This window comes from Podarcis liolepis (assembly GCF_965112155.1).
Source record: "Podarcis liolepis genome assembly, chromosome: 2".
NCBI lineage: Eukaryota > Metazoa > Chordata > Lepidosauria > Squamata > Lacertidae > Podarcis > Podarcis liolepis.
In genome coordinates this window covers 126,504,540-126,521,076 of record NC_139555.1, presented here as the reverse complement: position 1 = coordinate 126,521,076, position 16,537 = coordinate 126,504,540, and the positions used below count along the sequence as shown (strand labels likewise).

Genomic DNA, 16,537 nt, shown 5'->3' with positions numbered 1-16,537 from the left:
CCCTGTGGGTCAGGAGAGCGGGGGAGGGGCTGAGTGAGGAGGGGGGGAGGGCTGCCCCTCCCCCTGTGGGTCAGGAGAGTGGGGGAGGGGCTGAGTGAGGAGGGGGGAAGGGCTGCCCCTCCCCCTGTGGGTCAGGAGAGTGGGGGAGGGGCTGAGCCGGGGAAGCCAAGGGGGTCCCTCCCCCCCCCAGCCCAGGGGGGGGGTCCTCTGTGAAGCCCAGAGATGGACCCAGCCTCGGGGGGGGGGGGAGAGACATGGGGCTGCCTGAGAGAGAGAGAAGGGGCGCTTCCTCTCCCCTCCCCCCTCCTCCCCTCAGGCTCTCCTGCGCCCAGAGACCCCCTTGGCCCGGCAGGGAGAGGGTGGGCTCCCCTTCCGCCATGAGAGGAGTGCCAGGGGGTTGTGAGGGGGGGAGACCCCTTTCTGCCCCCCTCCCAAGAGGGTCCCCGTCGTGTCTCTGAGGGGCGAGAGAGGAGGAGCCCCTCCCCCCGCTGCTTCTTCCCCTCAACGACTTTTCCCGCCTTTTCCCAACTTCCCGCCCTTCGGGATCTGAGCCTCGCCTCAGTTTCAGGCGCAGAGGAGGCAGATTCCCCGGGCTCCCTGCTTTATGAGGGGATTTCTTCTCATTCGCCCTGATTTCTGCTCATATATCTTGCTTTTGGAGCTTCTCTCTGCTTCTTTAGTAAGAAGGCTGTATAAAACCCCCCCTCACCACTGCCTGCAGCCCATACAGTATGTAAAAGTCTGATTTCTCCCCATTTGCTGTGTATAATTCTTCCTCCAGGACTGTTCTTCCTTCCTGGCAGTGTCACTTCCAAACTATTAATTCTTCCCTCACTGTCCTTATATAGCTGCTTGGGGTCTAGTTTGGGGCCTGCATAAAGAACCTCCTCTCTTTTCTCGTTTTAGCTGTAGGTATAAATTCACGGCCAAAAGCCTTATTGATACACAATTTTCCATCTGATGCCTGCTTACTCGGAAGTAAGTCCTACTCTGCTCCCATGTGCGGAGCCAGCAGTTCAGGCAGTTCTGCTAGCAGGAGGCCAAAGGACCCGGAGTGGTTTGCAACCAGGGTGGTTTCCAAATGCTGCCCTTTTTGATACGTTTCCATTTATTCTTTTGCGTGGGGACTGGCCAGATTGAAACCCCCCACCCCATTCAAAAGAAGGACTTGCAAAAGATTTCAAAGGCGGAATTTCCAAAAGATGGCACTTTGTCCTGAATTTAAGACAAGTCAGTCGAAAACTCATGGGCTTTTTTGGCGTTTATTTGGGGCCTTGTCTAAATAAAAGCTCTACAGTTTTCGGGGGTCCTGGTTTTCCCTTTTTGAAATATGGCACCCCTAATTATTCTGGGCTCTGCTTGAATGGAAACTCCCTTTTAGAGCTCAGTCAGTAGAGCATGAGACTCTGAATCTATGGGTCGGGGGTTTGAGCCCCACTTTGGGCAAAATATTCCTGCATTGTAGGGGGCTGAACTAGATGACCCTCGTGGTCCCTTCCAACTTGACAATTCTAGGATTCTACCATGTGTAGAGGAAAGATCGCCTTCTTGTGGGCAGTGAAGAAATGATGTCATGTTGGTTGGTGGGAACTGTTCTTGAGTGTTGCCTTGTCACACACAAGCAACACCACAACAGTCCTGTGAAAGGAAGCGGGGGTGTGCATTTCTGCAGGCTGATGTCCATCCATCCAGCTGCCCAGGCCCCAGCACCTCCCCCTAAGAGTGAAGGGTCCCAGTCTGGAAATCCCCCTTCCTGCTGGAGATGAGGCAGTGAGGGATTCCAGACAAGACAGTGGTGTCATTGCTCTGGAATTCCCTTGCCAGCAGGGAGACTTCAAAAGCCCCCCCCCCATGCCTCCCCCTTCCCTCATTTAGGAGGGAGACTTTTCATCTTGTGGTTTGGTCATTTCAAATCCACTTTTTCTCTCTCTCCCTGCAATATTAAGCAATTCTGGCTCTTATGATCCCTGCCGGGTATTAAGTGTTGTTCTAACCTCCCTATTGCAGGTGGAAAGAGGAATGTGGGGCTTGCTTATAATATCTTAGGGTGGCAGGATTAAGATTTGGGACTGGGACTTTCAGATTCAGAGCCACTTTTCGCATGAAAAGTGAATGCCTGCTGGAAGGAGAAAACGAGGTGCAAAGAGCCAGAAGACCATTATTGAGACTCACAATTCCTCTAAAACAAAGAATCGGCAGAGAGCCAACGCTATCTGCCCTGGCTCAGAAACAGAGCGGGTTGAGGAAACCGAGAAAAACGGAGCAAATAGAACAAACAGTGAGTGACAATGTTGGGGGAACCTCACCCCCCCTTAAGGAGGATGTCAATGACCCGACCCCCCTCCTCCCAGAAAAAGCTAATCCGTCCAAGAGGGCAGGAGCAGGAGGGATTCCTCCCACTCCTAACGCTGACCCACCCATGCCTCTAGAACAAGATATCAGAGGAGCCTGCTTTCAACCAATTCGGGATACGCTCCCCTACCAAGAGATTTGCATGTTGTCTGCAGAAACTATGGTTCTGGACTTCTGGAGGCGGCGCCATCGGCAATGGCGGACTCCTTCTGAGTAAGAAGGGGAAGCTCCACAGAAATCGGGTCTACCCGCTACAGCGAAGCGGGGACCCTTCCAAAAACCGCAGGCGGGTGAAGCCTGCGACCGTGGGACTCGGCGGGCACCTTTGCGCTCCCCCCGCTTTGAGAAGGGGCTTGGAAAAAAGCCCCGGAACAGGACAGGGTGTGTGACGCGGTGCTGAGAGTTAATCGCTACTTCTGCGGAGTGAAGCTGCACAGCTGATGCCGGAGAGCGCTGACCTTTCTTCTTTTGAAAATTCGGCTTTAAACTACAACCCGTGAGTAAGAACTTGATAAAAACGGGGGATCAAGGGACTTGCTTCCTTTGATCGGCACAAGAACTTGAATTTGGCTCTGAAGCGGGAAGGCGCAAAAGGGAAGTCCGTCTTCCGATTTTGTAAATAGGATCAAAGCAAAGACTTTGGATGCTAAGAACCAGGGAAAGTGGAGATATAAGGAGCTTAATTCCAATGCCTGTAGAAAGAACCCCCCTTAAAGTTGGGGGGAAGAAGAAACTTGTTATTTAAAAGGAAAAAAAGGGAGGAAATTAAGACCACCGCTCAATCCCTGCTATTGGGCTGCCAGAAACAGCAAGGAAAGCCCTGCACCGTTTATTGCTACATTATATGGTTACTCTGTTTTTGAATTGGAAATTTTGAGAGACTCTCTTTGTAACTGTTGCCTTTGACTGAAGGATACTATTGTATATAGAAGCAATCCATTTTAAAGTGAACATTGTTGCCAAGCTCCCCTAGAGGAGGTCTAGTTACAGATAGGTAGCCGTGTTGGTCTGCCATAGTAAAAAAAAAAACGCAAAAAAAAACCTGCTACAGGAAGGAATTTTTTTTGTTTTGACTAGAGGAGGTCTGTGTTATAACTGGGGTTTTTCCATTGCAGCTGGCTAGGAAACTTCTCCCATAACAAAGAATTTGACTGTGAGAGTGACCTTTAGGGAGATAAAGTAATGGATCAACTTCAACCTCAGGAAAACCCCCAGGAAAAACCTCCAAGAGTAAAAACTAGGCTGCAGCAGCGAAGACAATCAATTGTAGCCCCTCCAACTATAGAAAAGGAAGAAACTGGCCAATCTGGGGCAAAAGGTGGGGGCTCTGATGAGACACTTAATGCATCATTAGATAAAAATCTTTGGAGCATTGGAAAAGTTGTCAGCTAAAATTGATTTAAATACTACAACTATCAGTTCTAACACAGGCCATCGATAGGCTGCTGCAGGAATCTAAATTGACAAGAAGGATTGCAGAGGACGCTAAAGAAAAGGTATTGGAAGTAGAAGGAAAGATTCAGCCAATCAATAGACAACTAGAAGACCACAAGACGCAATTGTCTTTATTTGAAGTTAGAGATAAACAGGCCAACTTAAGGATCAGAGCGGTCCCAGAATTGGAAGAAGAGAATTTGAGTGAATATTTGACACAGGAATTTGAAGAATTCTGGGGCCTGGACCAGGATAAAGATTTTAAGATAGTGACGGCCTTTAGATTTGGCAAAGGTGGTAAAGGAAAAAAGAATAGAGCAAGAGATTGTTTGATTACACTCAGATCCAAGGAAGAGAGAGACAAAATATTGAGCCTGCACTACAAGAAATCACTGGAGATAGAGGACTCCAGGATTGAGATTTATAAAGACACCCCAAAACATCTTTTGGACCTCAGGGCCAAATACGGAGACTTGGTGTATTTGTTAAGAAGAAATAGCATCATTTTCAGGTGGGAGTTCCCCCAGGGTTTGTCCTTTACCTATAAAGGGAAAAAAGTGAGAATAAGATCAGAGGAAGATAAAGAGAGATTTTTGAAAGACCACGAGGAACATTTACGGAAAGAGTCAGAGGAAGGAGAACCGAAGATACCAAAGCCAGGAGCTTTGGACACAGCAAAGTTACCACTGGGACCGGACAAACTAGAGAAAGCGAGACCACCAACAGACCAAGAAAAACTACTGGGAGCAGTTGGAGGAACAGAATAACTACACAATGTCTCTGCAGGTATTAAGTTGGAACATTAGAGGGCTGAACTCCCCTGATAAGAGGAAGAAAATTTTTCATTTGCTGAAAAAGGAGAAATTGGACTTGATTTGTTTGCAAGAAACTCACGTGACCAGATCACATAGAAAAGTTTTAATTAACAAAAGATTAGGTCAAGAATTTATTTCATCAGATAAAGTTAAAAAGAGAGGAGTCGTGATTTATGCAAAAGAAAGCCTACTACCCAAATTTGTTTTTAAAGATGATCAAGGAAGATTTGTGGCAATTGAGATACAATTTCAAGGAGAGAACTTTTTGATTGTAGGGATATATGCACCAAATGAGGGGAAATCAGAATTTTTTAAGAAACTGCATGAGACACTGTTGGACTTTATGGATTACAAAATCATCATGCTCAGAGATATGAATGGAGTGGTTTCGACAAATATGGATAAATCAGAAAGACAAGTGGTAACTAAAGATGGAAGACTACCGAAACCTTTTTTTGAAATGACAGACAATATGGACTTGATTGATACTTGGAGAACTAAGAACCCCCTAGGCAGAGAGGGAACCTTCTTTTCTGAAGAAACTTGCTCCGACCATAACCCTGTGAAAATGGAATTGAAAGTAACATCGACTGGCTCCTTCAGATGGAGGATGAATGACACCTTGTTTAGAGATCAGGAAATTATTAAGAAGGCCCAAAAAATTATGAGAGACTATTTTGAGATAAATTTGAAGACTTCTGTGGAAAAAAGAGTAATTTGGGACACTAGCAAAGCTGTAATGAGAGGATTTCTGATTCAACAAAATGCAATAAAAAAGAGAATTCAAGAGGAGAAAAAAGAAAAGATATTGGGAAAAATAAGAGAAGGAGAGAGGAAACTTAGATCCAAACTGAAGTCACAAGAGATCTTAAGAGAAATTAAGCTACATCAAGTACAATATATGAAAATGATAAATAAAGAAATAGAATGGAAAATTAAACAGATGAGACAAAAGACTTTTGATTCAGCAAATAAATGTGGGAAGTTGCTAGCATGGCAGTTGAAGAAGAGACAAAAATTGAACACGGTAACTAACCTTGAAGTTGATGGAAAGAACATACAGAATCCACAGGAGATAAGAAGTTGTTTTCAGAGATACTTCAAACAACTTTACACACAAGGGCCACAGAATGAGATTGAAATTGACCAATTTTTGAAAATTAATGGATTACAAAAAATTTCTCAAGAAAATAAATAGTTTTTGAACTATAAAATAACAGAACAAGAGGTGGAAGGTGCCATTCAGAATATGCAACTAGGCAAATCCCCAGGGCCTGATGGACTAACCTCCAAATATTATAGAACTCTGAAAGACTATTTAATTCAACCACTAAGGGAGGTTTGTAATGAAATTATGGAGGGGGAAAAAGCGCCAGAGTCGTGGCAAGAAGCATATATCACACTTATACCGAAAAATGAGACTGAGAAGACACAACTTAAGAACTACCGTCCCATATCCCTTTTAAATGTGGATTACAAAATTTTTGCAGACATTTTGGCTAAAAGATTGAAAAAAGTATTGGCTGAAATGATACATAAAGACCAGGCCTCCCTGGTGTCTCCCTGGTAGACACTTATCCGATAATATGAGGAATATAATTAATATTTTGGAAAAGTTACAAGTGAATATCAATACAGAAGCAGTTTTGATATTTGTAGACGCGGAGAAAGCCTTTGACAATATCTCTTGGAGCTTTATGAAGAAAAATCTTCAGGGGATGGGGGTAGGACAAAATTTTGAAAATGGTATAGGTGTGATTTACTCTGAGCAAAAGGCTAAACTGATAGTTAATAATGTGGTGACAGAAGAGTTTAGGATTGAGAAATGAACACGACAAGGCTGCCCAATTTCCCCATTACTTTTTATTTCAGTCCTGGAAGTTTTGCTAAACATGATAAGAAGGGACCACTTGATACAGGGTATTCAGGTCGGAGTTAAACATTACAAACTTAAAGCTTTTGCAGACGACCTTGTTTTGACATTACAGGAGCCAATAGCTAGCACTAAGAGGGCACTAGAATTAATCCAGGATTTCGGTCAAGTGGCAGGATTTAAGTTAAACAAGACAAAAACCAAAGTTTTGGAAAAAAAATTGTCTCCGACTGAGAGAGAAAGGTTTCAGAAGGAGACAGACTTAACATTGGTAAAGAAGGTAAAATACCTGGGGGTGAATATGACTTCTAAGAATGTTAATTTATTTAAAGACAATTATGAAAAATACTGGTCAGAACTGAAAAAAACATTTGGAAATTTGGACAAACTTGAAGCTTTCCTTGCTAGGTCAAATTGCTGTTATTAAGAAGAATGTATTGCCGAGAATGCTGTTTTTGTTTCAATCTTTGCAAATTATTGACAAGATGGATTGTTTCAAGAGGTGGCAAAGAGATATTTCTAGATTTATCTGGCAGGGCAAAAAGCCCAGAATAAAATTTAAGATACTAACGGATGCTAAAGATAGAGGGGGGTTTGCCCTGCCAGATTTCAAACTCTACTATGAATCAGCAGCTTTTTGCTGGTTGAAGGAATGACTACTTCTTGAGAACACAGACATCTTAGATCTTGAAGGTTATGATAATGTATTCGGGTGGCATGCATATTTGTGGTATGGCAAGGTTAAAATACACAAGGCCTTTAAAAACCATATTGTCAGGAAGGCATTGTTTAATGTATGGTCGAGATATAAAGATTTTCTGGAAAGTAAAACCCCAAGGTGGCTCTCACCTATGGAAGCGAAGGCTTTGAAAAAACTTAATATGGAGACTAAATGGCCAAAATATTGGGAAATTTAAGACCTACCCACCCTGGAAGAATGGCAGATGCAAGTAATAGAATATATGGAGATGGCGGAAATGACTGGCAGAATCCGAGACCAGGGAGAAGAGTTGGTGGAAGAAGATTGGAAGAAATTTAAAATTTATTTACAGAAATATTGTAAAATTTTTGAAAGTTAATGGCATTGAAATGAACTGAAGGGGTACTAGCAACGAGGTTAAAAATAAGATTGGATGGATGATTAGACAAATAAATTGGATATGAATTTGCTGAATTAATTTTCAACAGGGATACAAAAAAGGGAGATGTGAGGAAGTCAAGGAAATAAGTGAATCAAAGATGAGAAGTAAAAGAGGGATTTTTGTGTTTTTTCTTCTTTTTTCTTAAAATGTGTTTTTTCTTTTCTTTTTTGAAACTATTTTTTCTTTTTACTTATGTATTTTGTATTTTTGTGTATCTGTTTTTGGGTTTTTTTCTTATGTTTGTTGTCTTTTCTGAAACTTAATAAATATTTATATATATAAAAAAGAAACTATGGTTCTGGTTCTCCAAAGACTGGATGAAATCCTCACCAGAATAGTTAACATTGAGAAACAATTGGATACTAGTTCCTCCCTTTTAAATGCCCAAGGGCTTAAAAGGATGATAAGAAATGACTCTGTTAACAACTCACCAACTCAAACTATGGATGAAGTGAGGTCCTGTCAAGTCTTGCAAATGAACCAGATAATGCTTGAGATTCACCGATACACTCATAGGTGGATGAACCGCAGACAAATTACTATGTCCTTGTCTCAGCTCCTGAATTACCATTACCGAAATGTAGATCTAGAAAATTTCCACTTCCTGCCTACCTTGAGAAACACCATGCGCCTATTTATGACCTTTAGGTCATCAACCCTCCCATCTCGACTCATGGAGATAAAGGATACCCTATGGTGGTTCCATTCTCTCCGCCCAGTGAGGGTATTTAAAGACGAAACAAGGAGGCAATTGGTCCCTTGCATAGAGTCAAAGCTAATGCGGATAAAGGAAACCAAGCTCAACACTAGAAATACTAATTGCCCGAAGGAAGAAAAGAACTCTGTAAGCCTAGAATTACAAGACCTGAAGAAGAGGCTAATGAGTATAAAGACTACCCAAAATATAAGGACAGTAGAGCCTAGAGCACAATATTTAAAGACGTCCAACAGCTCTTTATCCCATCGAAAGACATCAGTGCAACTCCCTGTTCCCTTTTCAAACGACACCAAATTAGATGAGGAATTTGGCGCCTCCGATATTTCTATGGCAACAACACATAAAGAATTCTATGTTGCTGACAATCTGGAGATATCCAGCACCAATTCTACATCTGGACCTTAGAATCAGAGAATCAGAGAATCATAGAGTTGGAAGAGACCACAAGGGCCATCGAGTCCAACCCCCTGCCAAGCAGGAAACACCATCAGAGCACTCCTGACATATGGTTGTCAAGCCTCTGCTTAAAGACCTCCAAAGTAGGAGACTCCACCACACTACTTGGCAGCAAATTCCACTGTCGAACAGCTCTTACTGTCAGGAAGTTCTTCCTAATGTTTAGGTGGAATCTTCTTTCTTGTAGTTTGGAACCATTGCTCCGTGTCCACTTCTCTGGAGCAGCAGAAAACAACCTTTTCCCCTCCTCTATCTATGTGACATCCTTTTATATATTTGAACATGGCTATCATATCACCCCTTAACCTCCTCTTCTCCAGGCTAAACATGCCCAGCTCCCTTAGCCGTTCCTCATAAGGCATCGTTTCCAGGCCTTTGACCATTTTGGTTGCCCTCCTCTGGACACGTTCCAGTTTGTCAGTGTCCTTCTTGAACTGTGGTGCCCAGAACTGGACACAGTACTCCAGGTGAGGTCTGACCAGAGCAGAATACAGTGGCACTATTACTTCCCTTGATAGTGCCTTTGCCTAATGTTCCAAAAACTTACCAGAATGATCAGCCTTCTCTACTGTACTCCTGGCGAGACAGGATGGACAGATCTTCCGAATTCGAACCTGGCTCTTTGTTGGCCAGTGATCCACATTTTATAACACATACCTCATTAATACTTCCACAGCCACAGATAGAACCAACAATCCTCCAATTAACCCAGGAGGGAGAGGGGGATTGACAATGAAACACCATGGGACTGTCCCCCCCCCCCCCGCTTGGTGTGCGGTTGGTTGGGTTTTATCTTCTAGGGATACTTACCCTATCAAACCTCCACCTCTTTCCCATACCATTTTGACCCATGAGTCCTGGCCCAAGGATGACTTGTTATTGAGGGGATGTTACCCATTTACTGGGGAGGCTAGTATGGGATCTGGGATTTCCATAATTGAAGGGCTAGGGAGGAATGGTGGTGGGGCTAGATATCTCTATCGGTGAAGGGTTTCGAGATGCAGTGATCCTTGAACCCCTTCCAATCTACGCCCCATCCCAAGGGATGAGGGTAGGGAGAGCAAGGATTACACACCTCCGTCATTGGTGCTGTGCAATGCCAGGTCCATAGGCAACAAAACCACCACCATGCGTGACGTTTTTGTCTCGCAGGGGATTGACCTGGCTTGTGTGACGGAGACCTGGGTACGGGAAGGTGAAGTAGTCTCCCTACATGAGATAACACCCCCAGGTTTCTCTGTCCTCCATCAATCGCGGACTGTGGGTCGGGGGGGAGGAGTAGCGTTGTTATTCTGGGAGGATTGCTCTTTCAGAGCTCTGCCATCACCAATGATCTCCAGCATTGAATGTGTTGGTCTCGTGTGGGGCACCAAGGAGAGCTTGGCTGTCTGGCTGGTGTACCGACCACCCAGCACACCTGCAGCCACCCTGTCAGACTTGCTGGAGGTGGTGGCGGGCTGGGCCTTGGAGTTCCCAAACCTACTGGTTTCAGGAGACTTCAACGTCCATGCCTATGCCGCTCCCTCCTCACAGGCTCTGGACCTAGTGACTTCCATGGCAACACTAGGGCTCTCCCAGGTTGTTTTGGGCCCCACTCATCAAGCAGGCCACACGCTGGATCTGATCTTTGGGGCTGGCATAGATGTGATCATGCTCCCTGCTGTGGAAGTGCCATGGTCTGATCACTACGCCCTGAAAGCCAAGATTGACTTCCCGCTCCTCCCCGGCTCGGGTGGCGAACCTATTTGGGCTCGTCCGCGAAAACTGATGGATCCTGATCCGACAAGCCTTGCGGAACCCTGCTCCTCCTGGCGACTCATTAGATGACCTTGTTGAGGACTGGAATAACCGGCTCTTGGCAGCCATTGATGAGATCGCGCCTAAGCGCCCTCTGCGACCCCGTCGAAACCGGGCCCCTTGGTTTACTGAGGAGCTCCGGAAAATGAAGCGGGATCTCAGACGGCTAGAGCGAGTATGGCGACGGACTCGTGACGGAGCCTCAAGAACATCTTATAGGACGCTTATGAAAGCCTATGAGATGGCTATGAAAGCTGCTAAGAAATCTTACTTTGCAGCTTCCATTGCATCCGCTAGCTCTCGCCCGGCACAACTTTTTAGAATAATTAGGTCAATAACGTCCTTAGGAGGACAACCAAATTTAAGCACAAATTCGACCCACAGCTGTGAGGCATTCGCGAGCTTTTTTTGCGGAGAAAGTCCTGTTGCTCCGCCGTGACCTCCCTGCCAATTTAGATACAGTAACTGAACTGGAGGCCCCTCGACTGACTTCAGGTCCAGTGTTGGACCATTTCGATCGGATACTCCCTACTGATGTGGATAGATTCCTCCAAGTTGGTAGGCCCACCACCTGCCTCCTTGATCCGTGCCCATCTTGGCTGATTAGGGAGTGTCCAGATGTTGCGCGGACCCCCCTGGTTGAAATTATCAATTTGTCCCTTGACACGGGGACATTCCCAGGGGAACTGAAGGAAGCAGTGGTGCGTCCACTCTTAAAGAAAACTTCATTAGATCCCTTAGACCTATCCAATTACCGCCCAGTTTCAAATCTTCCATACCTGGGTAAGGTAATTGAGAGAGCGGTTGCTGAACAGCTTGGTAGGTTTCTGGAGGAAACATCGGCATTAGATCCATTTCAGTCCGGTTTCCGTCCTGGTTTTGGGACGGAGACGGCTCTGGTTGCCCTAACAGATGATATCCGTAGACAACTGGATCGAGGCGGGTCAGGGCTGCTGATCCTTTTAGATTTGTCAGCAGCCTTTGACATGGTCGATCATGATCTTCTGGACCATCACCTCGCAGACGTGGGGATACAGGGCATAGCCCATAACTGGTTGTGCTCTTTTATCTCTGGTCGGGGACAGAGGGTGGCACTAGGGAGGGAAATGTCGTCACGCCACTCCTTGGTGTGTGGAGTGCCACAGGGCGCAATTCTCTCCCCGATGCTTTTAAACATCTTTATGCGCCCCCTTACCCAGATTATCCGGAGCTTTGGGCTGGGCTGTCACCAATATGCTGATGACACTCAGCTCTATCTGCTGATGGATGGCCAAACTGACTCGGCCCCGGACACACTGACCAGATGCTTGGAAGCTGTGGCTGGATGGTTTCGTGGGAGCCGATTGAAACTAAATCCTTCGAAGACAGAGGTCCTATGGCTGGGTCGGGATGGTATGGGGATGAGGGACCAACTCCCTTCTCTTGAGGGGGCCCAGTTAGTGCCATTGCCTTCCGTTAAGAGTTTGGGTGTAATCCTTGACGCCTCCCTTTCCAAGGAGGCGCAAGTTACAGCAACAGCCAAGGCGACATTTTTCCACCTTCGCCGCATCAAGCAGTTGGTCCCTTACCTTTCCCGCCCCGACCTGGCCACAATGATCCATGCGACAGTCATCTCCAGGCTTGACTACTGTAATTCGCTCTATGCGGGGCTGCCCTTGAAGCTGTCCCAGAAACTCCAGCGGGTACAGAATGCTGCAGTGAGGCTCCTCACGGGGTCTCTGCCATGGGAGCATATTCATCCAGTGCTTTACAAGCTGCACTGGCTCCCGGTGGAGTACAGGGTCAGATTTAAGGTGCTGCTTTTGACCTTTAAAGTCCTTCACGGCCTAGGACCCTTGTACCTACGGGACCGCCTCGCCTGGTATGCCCCACGGAGAGCCTCAAGGTCCATAAATAACAACACCCTAGTGGTCCCAGGCCCTAAGGAAGTTAGATTGGCTTCAACCAGAGCCAGGGCCTTTTCAGCACTGGCCCCAACTTGGTGGAACGCTCTGTCTCATGAGACCAGGGCCCTGCAGGATCTGATTTCTTTCCGCAGGGCCTGTAAGACAGAGTTGTTCCGCCTCGCCTTTGGCTTGGAGCCAATTTGATTCCCTCCCCCCCATTTTCTTTTTTCTTTTCCTTCTCCTGCAATGAGGCTACATTTTAATATTTTAATGTTCCATTATTTTAATGTTGTATTTTATTTTTGTTTTTAAGTTGTAATCATTCATCTTGTTTTTATTATTGCTTGTAAGCCGCTCTGAGCCCGGCCTTGGCTGGGGAGGGCGGGGATATAAATAAAAAAATCATTATTATTATTATCTTTTGGAAATTGCGCCTTTGAAATCTTTTGCAAGTCTTTCTTTTGAATGGAGGGGGGGGGCGTTCAATTTGGCCAGTCCCCACGCAAAAGAATAAATGCAAACGTATCAAAAAGGGCAGCATTTGGAAACCACCTGGTTGCAAACCACTCTGGCTCCTTTGGCCTCCTGCTAGCAGAACTGCCTGAGCTCCTGGCTCCGCACATGGGAGCAGAGTAGGACTTACTTCCGAGTAAGCAAAACAATTTTCCCCCCCTTCCAGTAGCACCTTAAAGACCAACTAAGTTAGTTCTTGGTATGAGCTTTCGTGTGCATGCACACTTCTTCAGCTCATACCAAGCTCATACCAAGAACTAACTTAGTTGGTCTTTAAGGTGCTACTGGAAGGGGGAAAAAAATTGTTTTGACTATGGCAGACCAACACGGCTACCTATCTGTAACTGTTCCGAGTAAGCAGGCATCGGATGGAAAATTGTGTATCAATAAGGCTTTTGGCCATGAATTTATACCTACAGCTAAAATGAGAAAAGAGAGGAGGTTCTTTATGCAGGCCCCAAACTAGACCCCAAGCAGCTATTTAAGGGCAGTGAGGGAAGAATTATTAGTTGGGAAGCCAGGAAGGAAGAACAGTCCTGGAGGAAGAATTATACACAGCAAATGGGGAGAAATCAGATGGGATGCAGGCAGTGGTGAGGGGGGTTTTATACAGCCTTCTTTCTAAAGAAGCAGAGAGAAGCTCCAAAAGCCAGATATATGAGCAGAAATCAGGGCGAATGAGAAGAAATCCCCTCATAAAGCAGGGATCCCGGGGAATCTGCCTCCTTGGCGCCTGAAACTGAGGCGAGGCTCAGATCCCGAAGGGCGGGAAGTTGGGAAAAGGCGGGAAAAGTCGTTGAGGGGAAGCAGCAGCGGGGGGAGGGGCTCCTCCTCTCTCCTCCCTCAGAGACACGACGGGGACCCTCTTGGGAGGGGGGCAGAAAGGGGTCTCTCCCAGAAAGGGGTCTCTCTCTCCCCCCCCCTCACAACCCCCTTGCACTCCTCTCATGGCGGAAGGGGAGCCCACCCTCTCCCTGCCGGGCCAAGGGGGTCTCTGGGCGCAGGAGAGCCTGGGGGGAGGAGGGGGGGAGGAAAGGAAGCGCCCCTTCTCTCTCTCTCAGGCAGCCCCATGTCTCTTCCCACCCCCCGAGGCTGGGTCCATCTCTGGGCTTCACAGAGGACCTTGCGAGGCAAATCTGGGCGGGGGAGGGGAGGGACCCCCCCTGGCTTCCCCGGCTCAGCCCCTCCCCCACTCTCCTGACCCACAGGGGGAGGGGCAGCCCTTCCCTCCTCCTCACTCAGCCCCTCCCCTCCCAGCCTCCCTCTTTGCAGATTGAGAACCACCTCCTTCTCTCCCCGCAAACCCAGGTCCCCCCCAGATATGATGCCCCCCCCTGGCCGCCATCTCGCCCCCTGCTGTGGGGAGGAGGAGGGAGGGGGGCCAGGCCCCCATGGAGCCCCCGAGGCAGCGCCGTCCCGTCCTCTTCCCATCCCAAGACAGGGAGGGGCTGCTCTATAGACGTAGCTCTAGGGGCAAGCGCATCCCAAAAGGAACCGGAAGTGTCGCTGCGAAATGCGCCGGAAGTTTCCTGACCGGAAAAGGAGGAGGAGCGTCGCTGAAGAGCCCCCCCTCCCCCCGTCGCCGCCGCCCTTTTTATTGCAGACAAGGAGAGCGGACTAATCCGGAGCCAGGGAGGCGGAGGACCAAGAGGTAAAGGGGGAGGGAGAGAAGGGGGGGGAATACAGGGGGGGACAAGGGGGGAGGAGGAGGAAGAGACCCCCCCGCAAGGAGAGCGCCCTCCCTGGGGCCCGTCGACAGGGGCCCCGATCCAGGCCCCGACCCAGGGGGGGGGGAGGGGGGACCCAAGACCTGCAAGGTCTCCTGGGCAGCAGCAGCAGCACCGCCAGACTCCCCTTTCTCTTTCCTGGGGGGCCGAGAGATGCTCAGCTGCCCTGCCCGCCCCCCCCAGGCCTTGGCGGGAAGGAGAAGGAGGACCCCAAGCAGGGCTGGGGGTGGGGCTGAGGCCCCCCCATTCTCCCGGCTTCCCCCTGGCAGGAATCCCTGGGGTCGTGGGGCGCCTGGCTAGGGAAACGGAGAGAGGGAGTCCATGGAAGGGTTAAAGGAAGGGGAGGAGCCTCGACAGAGACCCCGCCCCTTCCAGCACCCCTGAGCCCCCCATCACCCAGCCTCCCTGCTGAGGGTGTTGGCTGTCCCAGATCATCTGCATTCACTAGGACTCATCTCCATAGTTTGGATTGTCCTGAATACCACCAATTATAGCCTAGCGCAAACCCAAAAGTCCTGCTAGGATGCATCTTGGCTTTCCTGCTGATGAAACTGAGTGTGTGATGATTGATAATATTTTCATTTATCCGTTTCAGACCCCTAAGTAGTAGCAGCTGGCAGGACATTGTCCTGTTCGCCTCTGTATAGTTCCATCCTTATTTCAGACATTGTGGTAGATTGCAATCAGGGTGGGTTTGATATAAATCAAATTGATTTCAATCACAATTTACAATAAATCACTAGTCAGTATGATTCTATTTAAATCAAAAATTTCTGATTTGGTTACACTATTAGAAATACATAGACAGATAATTATGAAATCATTCTGAGGTTTAATAAGTTTACTGTCTATATTTGGACAACATTTCTGCTGTAATTTATTGGAAGGAGAAAAATAATCATTTCCTTAATCACAACTTAAGCAATTTATTTAACTAAAACAATAATATTATAGCATGTTGGTAAAAATATTTTTTTAATAAAAAACAACAACCAAGCAGACTGAGTTTTAGCGCACATGAAAAACTCAGAACTTAAGCGTTTCACCTCCTCCACTACCAGCCACCCCTTTGGATTGGCTTCTGCATCCAGGTGCCTATTCTGTACAGTTAAGTGTTAGTGCGGTTGTTGGAACCCAGTGGGATTGGGAAGAGGTTGCCAGCCCTGAAGAGCCTTCAGCGCTTGCCTCAAGTCTGACTTGCACAATTATTACACAAAGACCCCAAGATGTGTGGAGTATTCTGCTCACAAGGTTGCACTTTCATTTTTACTGCTTCACACTTAGCTACTTGTGCAGATCTCTTCCACTGCAAACCATCTGTTCATTGAACCTCTTAGAACTTAGAATTTAAGGGGTTGATTCTGTGTATATAAATCTGCAAAGGAACAATGGGATTAAGGTTTTCCCTCAACTCTGTATATTTATACAGGCTACCCAAGAAGCTAGAACAGCTAGAGAGAGCGCTGCACAGCACTCCCTCTAGCTGTTTTAGCTTCTGCCTTAGTGGCGCAAAGCCTCCGCAGGGCACCAGGGAGCTCTGCTCAGCGCTCCCTTTAAATAATATTTTTTTTCTTGAATTCCCCCTCTAGAAACTAGGTGCCCCTTATGATCAGGTGTGCCTTATGGAGCGAAAAATACGGTAGGTAGGAGAAAATAACAGAGGCCAACCAGAGTATATGGAGAAGCAAAGCGGCTAGTAAGCCTGATCTTTATTGCAACAGTGTCCCCCCCTCACCACAACCAGGAGGGAGGTGTGCAAGGCCTTATATAGTCTTTTGAAATTGCCCACCCAAGACCACCACCCCAAAATATCATACAGAAGGA

At 47.1% G+C, this 16,537-nt stretch overlaps 2 protein-coding genes and 1 long non-coding RNA gene across 5 annotated transcripts in view; 1 reads left to right on the top strand and 2 right to left on the bottom strand.

Moving 5' to 3' along the window:
* Positions 1 to 16,537, bottom strand: part of LOC310702107 — a 281,230-nt gene that overhangs the window by 19,972 nt on the left and 244,721 nt on the right. The gene's annotated exons all lie outside the window — the stretch shown is intronic.
* The window catches only part of LOC310701896 (mamu class II histocompatibility antigen, DR alpha chain-like), a 115,434-nt gene that overhangs the window by 37,668 nt on the left and 61,229 nt on the right, over positions 1 to 16,537 (bottom strand). The gene's annotated exons all lie outside the window — the stretch shown is intronic.
* Positions 1 to 16,537, top strand: part of LOC310701389 (uncharacterized protein) — a 171,060-nt gene that overhangs the window by 144,228 nt on the left and 10,295 nt on the right. For 2 of the 3 annotated variants that reach the window (XM_083492174.1, XM_083492176.1), the window contains exon 1: positions 13,575 to 14,637. The exons of the other annotated variant lie outside the window; for it this stretch is intronic. The gene's annotated coding sequence lies outside the window, so the exon portion shown is untranslated. Of the gene's footprint in view, positions 1 to 13,574; positions 14,638 to 16,537 lie in introns of those variants that run through there. 3 annotated transcript variants of the gene reach the window in all.